General features: G+C 34.9%; 1 protein-coding gene across 1 annotated transcript in view; it reads right to left on the minus strand.

Moving 5' to 3' along the window:
- LOC110035671 (3-phosphoinositide-dependent protein kinase 1-like) overlaps positions 1-13,993 on the minus strand; it is a 70,674-nt gene that overhangs the window by 22,658 nt on the left and 34,023 nt on the right. The gene's annotated exons all lie outside the window — the stretch shown is intronic.

Raw genomic sequence — 13,993 nt, forward strand, 5'->3', positions numbered from 1 at the left:
GACTGTTATATATATAAGCTTTGTATTTAATTTAAATGTGTAATCAAATTTCTATAAATACACCTCAAATGGAAATTATTTGAACTTATAATAAATTATGTGAAACAAAATATACATATTTCTCCCACATTCTCTCTCTTCCCCTCCTGAGGATTTTTTTCCAACAAATACATCTTCTCTCTCTGTCCACACTCAAAACATTCTCTTTAATTTGAACACACCAATCGAAGATACTTTGCATTCTATATTCAAGGAGTTTCCAAAGCAAGGCAAAATAAGATTCAGTTCCTTCTATAATGATGAAGACTTCCTCCTCTCAATGGAATTAAAACAATTAAAGCAATTCAATGAGCAAATAATTTAAAAAATAAAATGATTCTCATCAAGGCCCCATCAGCAAATTGACAAGAAAGTCCTTCCACAACGATTTAGTAGCAATGGAAAACATTTGATGGTGTGTGTATCAAATCTGTGACACTCATGTTCTCTCATCATTACACATTCTACAAGACCATGACGTCTATAATGTAAGAAAAAATATACCTTGGTAAGAAGCATAGATTATGCATAGAAGATATATCACAAACATACGAACTCACATGTGGAATTACAAAACTTTAAATAAATCATTTCGAAATCAATGATTTGAATTTTTAGATATATTTAATTAAAATCATAAGAACCTATGTATGCAATATTATTATGAATTTAGTTTAATTAAAAGTAAATTATATAATTTGTATGATTGAAAGCCCCAAACATTAATTATTACACCTGAGTGCCAACAGTATAAATATCTCTAATAATGACTGGTAAAAATATTGTCAAATGGTACATAATGAAGCCAAGGAAAAAAGATGTAACATTATCACGCAAACAATTCCCATGATTATAACAACAACAAGACTTTATCACACTACGTAGGGTCGGCTACATGAATCATTTTTCTCCATTGTCCTATTGAGTATCATATTCTCATTAATTCTAATAAATTTTGATCATTTTTTATAAATGCCCAAATCTTTTTAGGTCGACCTCTACCTTTCTTAACATTAATCAAATCTAAAACCTCTGCTCTCCTAACAATCTCATCAAATGGTCAATATTTAATGTGACCAATGGTGAGAGATTTTTGTTTGTTGCCACACACCGTACAACTTTTTGAAAAACTTATATTTAGATGATCGGGCACGACATTTCGAAAAATAACATATATTACCAAAGGAAGAAAATATTACGATAAAAATGGGATCACCCGGATGATGAGAGCCTTCGTCAGTCTACGGAATCAAGGTTTTGTCCCTTACCTTACAAAGGTAAGATAAAATTTATTTTAATTATGAGGTCATGTTCCCTACAAGGAAAAATCCGCATAGTTAATTACATCTCCAGCACCATGAGCTTTAAGGAAAACTCTCGAATAATGTAATGAGTCATATCGTTATAAATTGAAGTAGAGGATCCAAATTAGAAGAATTAGGCTACAAGGGATGGGACCTACAATCCGATGACAATGTGCCATGGGAAAGGCTTGAATGTAGGGATTCGACCATCCGATGGGGGCAACTATACCCAAAGAGCGATGATTGTAGTGTTTTGAAGAGGCCAATAAAGTTTAACTCGATCAAGTGAAGATGAATCAAGGACATTTGATTTGACTGACATAACTGATTAAAAATATGAAGCTGAGGATAGAGTCAGGTAGAGAAGATTTCTAGAGAATAAATGAAATTTTAGACTCTATAAGGAATTCTAATGGGCAGGCTAACCTAGACGTTTGAAATAACGTCCTTGATCAAGATGTGCGTGGCTTTCTATCATCCTAATAACATTGGTATCTGTCGATTATGACGGACCTCATAGCCAAGAATCCTCCATAAGTGTCGCAACATGGAGGATTCATAGTTTCAAAGAGGTCTGAAATACATTCATCAGTAGCCATGTGTAACGTCACTCTAAGGCATTCTCTTTATTCTCAAGAAATAGTTTGTTGTTTTGTATGTTCTAGTCCTTAGCACTAATTAGAGTACCTATCAAACTAACCTAGACATCTATATTCAAACTAACCTGGGGTAACTGTATGATCCTCGGTTTGAAATCTAAGTTAGCTAACCTAAGCTTCATATTAGATCTACCTAGGTTCTGATCTCGTCTTTATCTTCGTGTTTTTTAAATAATATTTGAGGTTCAATATTTAATTCATATCCTATTTCAGCTCCTAGATTTGTCATTCATGGTGAGAAATCAGAATTTTCCTGAGTTTTTGAGTATATTTTATTTTTGAGATTTGATTTTGTTTGTAGTGGAAAGTTTTTATCCTTCTTTTTTTTTGTCTTTTCTTATTTCTTCATTGTTTTTTTTGTTTTGTTTTGAAGATTATACATGCTACTGAGAGCTATTCCTTCAGTCTGAGAGCTATTCAGAGAAGAATCAAGAGTTCAACCATATTAGAGAGGAAAGCGCGGAAACAAACATCAAACCTAGAAGAAAGATGAAATGACAAAATCAAGAAGGGCAGCGCTAGAGCTTATCATTCATCCTGAACTCTAGTCGAGAAAACTGAGATAATATATCTATACCAATAAGAAAAGCACGGGGACTAATATCCGACCTAAGAGATTGACGAAATGAGAAGATCTGGAACAACAGTGTTGTAGCTTATCATTCATCCTGAAGCTAATCAAAAGAACTAAGAGAATATATTTATACTAGAAAAGAAAGCACGGAAACTAACATCTAACCTAGGGAACAGACAAAAGGACTAATCAAAAAGAATAGTGCTGAAGCTTATCATTCATCTTGAAACTAATCATAGGGGAAGATTCAAATGATTAAGTTGATTCATTTTTGCAGGAGAATTTGGTTTGATTATAATGAAAATTTTCTATGTGAACTTATGTGCGTTTGGACACATTAGGAAAAATAATACAGGAATCTACTCTAAACCTAAAGGGTGCATAGGTGCAACTTGATCAGGATAGATGAGACGGGGATCTAAACTAAAGGAAAGTCAAGTGCTCAGTTTAAAGCAGACAGTTCAGGGGCTGGCACCTACCATTAGCTCTGACCCGATTATATTAGAAGTTGGTTATTGAGCTTTGGGCTTCTAGGAGTTCTTCTGCGATGTGCAATGACTATACCAGAGAGTTGCACATACTTTAATATGTTTACAGAGTCAAGACATCGACTTATCGAATCCTATGAGGGGATTGAGGTCAATGAACTGAGATGTTGTATAAGTTGTGTAATTATGTTGCTTGTGTTAGTTGTTGTATAGGCATTCAATGACTAAAACTAAGAAAATTTCCTAGCAAGAAAGTTGTTTGCTCCAGACTTTAGTTTAGATTACTCAAGGCATTACTTTACCGCACTCGAAAATACTGTGAAAGCAATGAGCCAAGTTGCTTAGTATAGGGACCGCTTCAAGGCTTAATCTAAATAAAAAAGAGTCAGTGCCAACATGTTCCTCTAATCCACACAAGAAAGGCTTAGCGATCCTAACTTAGTAGTGTGCAATGGCTATACTAGGATCCATCCTAAATTTACAGAGTCAATGTGTCAGCCTGTGTTGAGACTGATGTGTCAGCAAGACTTACAGACTTGAGAAAAGAAAAATGTATATTCGGTGTCCAAGGACTTAAACTAAATTAAGAGATTTATCTCAACTCAGAATTACTAAGCCAAAACATTAACTTCTATCAACAACCGTAACAATGACCAGATTAACCACCATGAAGGTGTAATACGAGGCATATTCCAACTTTCGAAGGATCAACGGCTAGATCTGTAGAAACGAATGGTCAAGACCAAACCAGATCTAATTGCTTTGTCCCAAGTTGTTCAACAATCGTACTAGAAGATAATGATTATACTCAAATTTAATCAGTCAAGGTGTAGACTATATAACTAACCTTTTGTTGATTAACAATTCAAGTACTTGGGAAAGGAAACATATTATGTAGGCGTTAAATAGACTATATGTGTGGAAAGGTGCTCATCAATCCTAGATTTACAAGTTCAAACTGTGAAATTGATCGGAGCCGAAAATCTATCGACATCAGCTAGCCCTATCGACTTTACTGAGTTAGTCCACTCTATCTTCAGGTGCGGCATTCTGACAAAGAGTCAAGCAATGAATGATTCTACGAAGCAGTTATATAGACATAACCTTATCCTAATTTTACTCAGTTAAGAGGTCAATTCCGTTGTGGTCGAATGTAGACCAACCAAAACTGACAGGCTCTGAAGGAAGAAACAAATATCTCGTTGGTGTACGATAAGTTGGACTGAGAGAAAGTAAATTAGAAGATTTATTTTAACTCAAAATTATCAATTTACATGATTAATCTACAAAACAAACCTTAACTAGCTTCAAATTAATCAACCAAGTCACATCGTGATTACTCCAGCTTCCAATGGACCAAAGACAAATTTGTGGAGAGTTTGAATAGGATCAAACGAAGTTCGACAAACCATTTGTAGTGTGCGATGAACATAAGGGATGAGTAAGACATACTTCGACCCAAATTTAGTAACTCAATGAATTGACAATTTTAGAACATTCAATCAACCTAATCACATTGTGTTGGTGCCACGTGGGTGTACTCCAACTTCCAATGGGCTTGAAGTTGGTTCAAATGAAAAGGACTCCTGTATTATTATGTTTCAATCGTACTAGAAGGATCAAACTGTAGATCATGTTTCCTTCCAATGGGCTTGAAGTTGGTTCAAATGAAAAGGTTACGTTGGGCTAAACTGAAAGGGATATGTGTGATTCATCGCATCTTAGGTTTACTAGCCCAAAGGATTGACAAACAAAATCAGTCATAATTGATTTGAAGTCAACCAACTTGAACACATCATGATGGTCCACGTGGGGGCATGCTCCAACTTCTTATGGGTCAAAGCTAAACTTCTTTCAATGTGCAATAGACTAAGTTAAGAAGATAATTAGTCAAAAGGATTGATCTCCAGAGCCAACCTCAACATGCATGAGATCAATCAACCTAGTCCCATAGTGCTGTTGCAATGTGAGGCATGCTCCAACTCCAATAGACCCGAAGAAGTACAAACTGTATTCGTCGTGCATTGTCTTTGTGTTATTATTTTATTACATTGGATTGATTTATTGAATTAAAGCGGTAAAGTGTTATTCCATTTTTTGATAAATGCAAATTTTATAGCCTTGTTTGGATATAGGACACCGCATGGGGCACTATACATTACCAAATAATGATTGAGATAGTCTAAGAATGACATCCTCAAGAATAAGAGAAGTTTTGATATTTAAATATCACAATTTTGATTGTTGTGTTTTGTTTATTTGGAAAGAAACTTGAGATTTTTTATGTAAATGTTTAACTTTAGAAGTTTCCAGACCAGTATCAATCTAAAAATTGATTTATATGTTTGTCTAAACATCATCTTCATAGTTCAAGATTCATTCAACATCACACTCGCTTAGTCAGAAAATATGTTGTTTTTCATTGTGATCGGATATTTGTATTTAACTAAACAACAATTTTTACAAACATAACACAAAACAAACATCAACAGTCATGACATCATAACATGAAAATTATCAGATCTTCAAAGTTGCAGTTGCTTAGTACTCTGTAACATAATGTCTCGGAGGTAGCTAAGAGTCGTTTCGAGCTCTTCAACTTTCTGAAGGTGATGGAAACCCGTTATTTAGAGACGGAAGGTATACAAATTTTGACTAAGTTAGCACTCTTTCCACCCATTACCAAAACTGACCCTCATGATAAGGAAATAGAACACGACCCGTTCAATTTTCCTGGGCCCAATGTTTAGATCTCGCTGTCAAAAACTATATCACCTTCACTCACAAGTAAGACTATACAGAAAGGTCATACAAAGTCGCAGTGATTGATGTCTAATGGAATATAATCTCTCTTGTTGTAGATATTAACTATGCAGCTATCCGACGTGGACGGTGGTGGTAGAATTTCTCATGTAACCAGTTTATTAATCATGTATTTGAATATTACTGGGAGTAGATCCACTTCCATGCTGCAAACAATAATTGGCAAGCGACCTCGGGAGTCCCATTCGGTATTATGGAAACACCCGAACTGCAAAGTAGTCCTGCCCTTCTTATTTAACCATCATTTAGGTTCATAAAAAATATGTTGTCTCAATAGACCTTGCCGGCCAATTATCCAAAGCTCACATAAGACTCTAATGTTGTGTTTCTGCTCTGGAATAGTGAACACGTCCGTCTAGAGTCACAACCCTTCTGGTATGTTGACTTTTCAACCTATTCTCTTCTCGACATGTTTGAACGTTTATTCATTACATTTCATCAGCTGATCAGTAGGTTTAGTCTAAGGTGACTGAACGTGCTCTCTGGTCGGTAATCTGGTAGAAGAATTCCTCATGGCATTAATGTCTTCGACTGCTAAAGAAAACTCTGTAGATACTTTATTTTCGTTGATCGGTATATATATTTTTTTTGGGATTTCTGACTCTCCAGTTGTCGTGACATGTAGTTTTCTAGTTTGTTTACCCTTATTATTCCATTACGTCGTCTGTTTTAAAATCCTGGGACGAAAGTTCTTATTGTCCCTTCCTTGAAATGGCATTGAGTTAATTTCTTCCAATTATTTTCCAAGAATTGCATCACTAGAGCATTCCTTTGTGAAGAAATCGATGAGAAAGTTTGCTTTTGGAATACTGATATTTGCAAGTCCTGCTTTGGACTTGATATTTGTCAATTGTGTCTGATCAATTCTCAAAGAGACATTGTCTTTAAAAGAGACGAAGAGTTTTCCTGACGACATTCCTACAATTAAATAAATGAGAAATTTGTTGTCGTCTAAAAGCTAAAAACTGTTCTATAGGACTTATTCATAGAAACGGTGATGAGATTTGAAATTGTATCAAAGTTTCAAGGAAGGCCATATCTCTGATTTGATTTCAGGTAAATCAAATTTTTAGATTTAAGACCTTTAGAGTAAATTAGATTTTAGATTCGCATTAAGATTTCAAAGTTTCAAAGTAAATCAAATCTCAAACTTGAGTTCGATATTTCGATGATTCTACAATGATCGACTCTCATAGAGTTTGAAACACATTTTGTTTTCGAAGGTCGTGCGAACGTTTTACTCCTACAACCTATTGGCAGGAAATGATTCCGGGTAGACTGATAGAGTCTTGATGGCCGACAAAAGAGACATGATGTTTGCAATGAGATCCATGATGGATGTAATGCATATTCATGTCACAATTAATTAATTTTTATAGAGTTTATACAGTCTCCTTGTGGAGTTCTCAGACTCGTATGCATGCGTCATTTCAGGTCAAATTCTTGTTAATGTCAAATAACGTGATATTTATTTAACCCCTCATTTTAAGTATATGTCAAAATCCTTAGCCTTGCACATTTAAAATATATTTTCACATTTTTAAGATTTTTAAAATTAATCAAGAGTTAACAAACCAGTTCAGCTTATCCCAATAATTTCTCATGAACATATTATCACATAAATTTTCTCAAGAAAATTTAAGTCTTGTCAATTAAGGGATGTATTAGACTCCGAATTTTTATTTATGCTTACTTCAAGCTGCTTTTCAGAGCAATAGACTATTCATTTCAAAAATCAAAGCATTCGCCCTTCTTTTCATTTTTTTATTTATATTTTTTATTCTTGTTTGCTACATTTATCTGAGAATTATTATATCTGGCTGAACATAATTCATTTTGAATGTCTAATTTTTTTTTAATTAATGATTTTTGAATGCTTCTTAATGTATTTTCCGGACATATTATATTTCATATGAAACGTACGGTTTGGTTGGACTGTATCAATTATCAATCAAAAGGTTTTACAATATTTTTAATCAGCTCCAAATATTTTAACTATACATTTTAACTATTTTGGAGATCTTCTAAATTCGGGTGGGTAATTCGTTAAAGTGAAAGACTAAATTTATTTAGAGATAACATTAATTTTTCCTTTTAATGGCCATTTATTTTCATACATATTGTTGAGATCCTTCGCATGACCCATATAAATCATTTTAAAACAGACACCACTACAATACCCAAGTACAATATACATGAAATGAAAAATGCAAAAAGTGGCATTCACATGATAGTGTAGTATATCGTCACAATCCAAAAATGCGAATAATACTTCACATGAGAGATTTGAAAAGTTTTTTAGAAGTAACGACAATACTAGCTGAAGATGGGATGTTGAAATTTTGCGATGGTATATCGCGACAAACCCAAATTATCAAACTCGATGGGGGACCCATTGCTCAGATAACTTGAGTCAATGGTCAAGTTACTTCCATTTACGAGTGAAAAAAAAAAATTTGGGAGACGTTTTGCCTGTAATGTCTACAAAAAGTTATCAATAGAAAGTCAACTGTAGAATCTTAAGAAAAAAAATTGAATGAAATTTGAAATCAAAGTTAGGTTGAAAAAGCTTTTGAGGAGAATTGATGATGGCCCTTGTCCTGAAGCCCTGCCCATTAAATAGAGTTTAAGTGAGAATGCGGGAACTCGAAGATTAAGGATACAAGACAAGACCCGAAGATAAGTTTGATGGTACCATAAAAATGTCCAATAAAAGTTAAGCATTCAACTAATTACAAATGATGGAGAGGGAACAAGAACACCACAGCAGAGTCACCTGAAAAAAGTCATGGTGGGGAATTTTTGTGTCGCCAAAAACCATAGAACTTTTTGACAAACTTCTATCGAGATGAACGGGCACAACTTTTTGAAGAATAACATATCTTCCTAAAGGAAAAAAACATTACCTTAAAAAAATGGGTCTGATCACTAGGACGATGAGAGTTTTCGTTCCATATAAGGGCAAATACTTGTAGTTAATTACATCTGCAAAACCGTGAAATTTTCAAAAAACTCTTGATTAATGTAATGAGTCAAATCATCAGAAGTTGGGGTAGAGGATCCAAATTGGAACAATTAGGCTCCAAGGAATAGGACTTACATTTTGATGACAATATGCACGGAAAGGCCCGAATCTAAGGATTTAACCATCCGATGGAGGGGGTCCATACCCGAAGAGTGATGATTGAAGAGTTTTGAAGAGGCTAATAAGGTCTGAATCGATTAGGTGAAGGAATCAATGATACTAGATCTAACTGGCAGAAGTGGTTAGAAACCCTAAGCTACGGATAGAATAAGATAGAGAATATTTCTAGATAAGAAATGAAAAATTAGACTCTATAGGAAATGAAAGGGCGGACTAACCTAGACTTGGGGAATGCATCCCCGGTCAAGATGCTCATAGTTTTTCAGTCATCCCGGGAACGTTGGTATACATCGACTATGACTGACCTCTCAACCAGGAATCTCATGCAATTGTCGTAGCATGGAGGATTCGTAGTTTCGAAGTGGTTTGAAATACATTCATCAGCAACCATGGGTTACGTTACTCTAACATATTTTGTCTAGTCGCAAAAGGTAGGTTTGTTGTTTTGTATGTCGTAGTCCTTAGCAATAACTAGAGTAGCTATCAAACTAACTTAGGCTTTTATACTCAGACTAACCTGAGATAAGTGTATGGTCCTTGGTTTGGTGTCTAAGTTAGTTACACTAAGGTTCATGTGAGATTTATCTAGGTTCTGTTCTCAATCTTTATCTTGGTGTGTTTTAAATGTTATTCGAGATTCGGCATTAGTTCATGACTTGTTTCAGCTCTTAGATTTGTCATTCACGGTGAGAAATCAGAGTTTTCTTTAGTTTTTGTGTTTATTTTATTTTTTAAGATTTGATTTTATATGTGGTGAAAACCGTTTTTCATCTCTCCTTTTGTTTAATGTTTTTATTTCTTTATTATTTTATGTTTTATTTTGAAGATTATACATGCAATGAAACAGAAATAAACTAAGCATGTGTATTTAGCCTTGGATTAGACTTGGGACAGGATTGGGCTGAGATAAACTAGGTTTCTAGCTCCGGTCAGCTCATAATTGAGCTCAAATGTAATATTGGTCGGCTTTTTGGGGTCTGGCTCGACCAAGGTTAATCCTGGGTTGACGTGAGCTAACTTAGGTTGCTGTATGTGGTGAAAACCGGTTTTCATCGCTCCTTTTGTTTTATGTTTTGTTATTTCTTTATTATTTTTTGTTTTATTTTGAAGATTATACATGCAATGAAACAGAAATAAATTAAGCATGTGTATTTAGCCTTGGATTAGACTTGGGGCCGGATTGGGCTGAGATAAACTAGGTTTCTAGCTCCGGCCAGCTCGTAATTGAGCTCAAATGTAATATTGGTCAGCTTTTTGGGGTCTGGCTCGACCAAGGTTAGTCCTAGGTTGACGTGGGCTAATTTAAGTTGGCTTGGGTTGACCTGGGTTAGGTTTGTTTGGCTTGCTTTGAATTAGGTCAGATCTGGGTTGGGTCCGATCCAACATGGCATAGGTCAGGTTGGATCAAACTTGTGTCGAGTTAGGTCAGATCGAACCTGGGTTGGATTGGGTTAGACCTGGGTAGACCTGGGTTGAGCCAAGTAGATCCTGGGTTGAGTCAGGTCAAACTTGGGTTTGGGTTGGGTCGGACCAGGGTTTGGGTTAGGGTTAGGTTAGGGTTAAGGTTAGAGTTAAGCCTATGCAAGTTAGGATTTGAGTTTGGGTTAGGTTTAGGTTAGGGCTCAAGTTCGGGTTTGGTTTACCTTAGGGCTTGGGTTCGGGCTAGGTTTAGGTTAGGGCTTGGGTTTCAGTTTAGGTTAGGATTAAGGGTTAAGGTTGGGTTAGGTTTTGGCTAGAGTTTAGGTTAGGGTTTAAGTTAAAATTAGGTTGGGTTAAGGTTTAGGCTGGATTCGGGTTAAGGTTGGGTTAGGTTTAGGCTACAGTTTAGGCTACGGTTCAGGTTAGGGTTTGAGTTAAACCTAGATGAGTCCAGCCCAAACCGAAACCTAATTCAGGGCTTTTGAATAGAATAACTAGATTTAAGAAAAATAAATTCTTAAACTAAAAAAGGAAACAAGAGAATCTCAACAGAGAGAAGGCTGACTAAAGGAAAGGAGGATCGTCGGATAACTTCTTTCTTCTTCCTCCTCGAAGCAGTGGAGAATGCAGAAGTAGAGTGTCAAAGCATGAGATTGTGTGTTGCAGAATGCTGAAGGCCGCCTATTATATGCTGGGAAAGTGGTGACAAAGCCCTTCGTGGCCATCTGATTAGGTGGTTGGTCAACGACCACGATGAATTGGATGGTTGGAAGAGCCAAGGAACGCTGATAGTGAAACATGGCGACAAGTCGTGCTCGATTTCATGGACGAAGACCATGTATTGGTGGCGTGTCACTGGGAGTGATCAAGTGGAGTGGTCACTCTAGATATGCTTGCGTAACCATGCCGAGAAACTTTTAGGCGTAGTCACGCTCATACTAGGCGTGACCACACCAAGGTATTTCTAAGCATGGTCATGCCCAAGCCTGGCTTGATCACGCCAGGCCAAAAAGGGGCATATATAGATTTGTGCCTAATGTGGCTGCACTAGACGAAAAGGTGATGTTCGTGCAAGTCCTACGTGACCCAAAATGCGGTCAACAACCAAACCATCTAAGATGATTTTTTCTAATCTTGCTTGTTAATGGAGCTATTCCAACCCTATCAGGATGCATTCATTTTGTATTTTGTCTCAAAGTGCAAAGCAATTTATCCACCTGAGCACTCTCATCATAAAGCATTGCAAGTCTCACCACCATCTTATAAAATTTTTCTTCCAAGTCAAAGGAGCACTTTTCTATCACACAATAGGTTCAATGCATTATTCTACTTCAAATATTCAACTTCAATTCTACTAATAACATCCCCATTTATATCACCATAATTTTGAACAACAGACTCAAGATATCTAAATTGTTCACATCTTTTATTAACTTGATCACCAATTGTTATAGACCCGCCAGTACGTCTGCTAGCACTAAAATTACATTCCATGTATTCATTTTTAAATATACTCAAGAGAAAGTTTTAAGATTTTAGATTTGACCTCCATATATCAAATTTTGTTGAACTCTCTCTCTAGTATTCTCCATAGGAAAGATATCATCAGTGAAAAGCATACACCAAGGTAGATCCTCCTGTATATGTACACTAAGAACATTCGTAACTAAATCAAATGAATATGGGTTTAAAGTTGATCCCCTATGTAATCCAATTGAAATAAGAAAATACTTGATCAATTCCCCTTATATTCCGACACAATAGCTCTAGTACACATACTTTAATGACTTAATATAAACAATATCAAAACTTTCATTTTCTAAAACTCTCCAAAGTAGTTCTCTTAGAGCCTTATAAATTTGTTCTAAATCAATAAAAATCATATGAGAAATTGTTAACTTGCTCTCTATGTATTTCTCCATGAACCCTCTCAATAAATGTACACCTTCCATAGTAGACTTGCTCGGCATGAATCCAAACTGATTTTGAGAAATTGTTTCATCCCTTCGTACCTTTCTTCAATTATTCTCTTTCATAATTTTAATGTACGACACATTAACTTAAATCCTCTATAACTTACACTCTTATGCATCCATTTTATTCTTAAAAAATTGAACGAATAGACTTTTTCTTTACTCAATAAGCATCTCTTAAGTTATAAAAATAATATTAAAAAGTTTAATAAGCCAATAAATTTTCATATCTCCTAAATATTTTCACACTTCTAGTAGAATATCATCATGACCTAGTGCTTTTGCACACTTTAATTTTTAAAAATCTCAACTTCTATGTTACAAATGCAACGATGCAAATAAAAAACCGTTATTATTTATGGTATTAAAATCACTAAAGTTCATCATACTTTCAAAATCTTCATTAAAAATTTATCAAAATATCTCATCCACCAATATTGAATATTCTCTTCCATTAAGTGTTTTGTTCCTTTTTTTCATCCTTAATAAAATTTATTTAAAATAAATCATTACTTTTCTTTTATCTTTATTTGGCTAATTTATACATATATATATTTCACAATATTTACTACTTAATCCACTATAAATATCATTAAAAGTAGAATTATTAGGATCACAAATTAATTTATTGCAGTCCCTACGGGTAACATTATATTTTTCCCATTTTTTTAAGTTTTTTACATCTAAACAAATTATTATAACAAAACTTCTTATTTTTTATTTTTTCTTGCATATTATTCTTCTACCACAAACTATTTTTATTCACGAGAGTTTTTCCTTATAAATCTCCAAGCACATCTCATGTAACTTATTTAATAGTACCCATTACTTTATCCCACATAATATTAATTTCTACATGAACATCTCGAATCTTAAGATTTAAAATTTACTAATTAAAATTATTTTATTTACTTCTTTTAAATGCCCCACCTAACTTTATAATAATATTTTGTTGTATTTTTTACCTTCCAACCCGTCATCTTAAAATTTAAAACCAAAATCGATGTTAGGTACTTAAATGTTTATTGGAATAACATTACTCTTTATAACTCGACGATCTATTTTTTTTATAAGAAAATAATCAATTTATATTTTACAAAGAGTCTGTTTATGGCAGGTGTTGATTATTTATAATCAGCTGATAAGCAGATTATTTTGATAATTTGATAATCTACAGATTATCAGAATAATCTGACTTGCTGTTTGGAGCAGCTTATCCAGAAAACCCAATAAATAAAAAATTTCTATAAATTTTACATTTTGCACAAACTGGTAGACTAAGGGCCCGTTTGGGGCAGCTTATAAGTGCGGGCGGCGTTTTGAAAACGCCGCCATACCGTTTGGTTCGCACTTTTTGGTAGATTATTTAAAACAGCGTTTTCTATTTCCTAAAACACGCGGACCGCGGGCTGACCCCCGCGGTCCGCGTTTCGCGATTTTTTTTACCTCATTAACCCCTGTTCGTTCGAAGCCTGCTCGTTCGAAGCCGGAAGCGATCTTCTTTTCCGCGACCTTGCCTCTCCCGATAGCATTTCTCCTTTCTCCTTCCTCTTCCGCGAGCTCTTTCCA

This window comes from Phalaenopsis equestris, unplaced genomic scaffold, assembly GCF_001263595.1.
Source record: "Phalaenopsis equestris unplaced genomic scaffold, ASM126359v1 Scaffold198954, whole genome shotgun sequence".
In the NCBI taxonomy this organism is placed as follows: domain Eukaryota; kingdom Viridiplantae; phylum Streptophyta; class Magnoliopsida; order Asparagales; family Orchidaceae; genus Phalaenopsis; species Phalaenopsis equestris.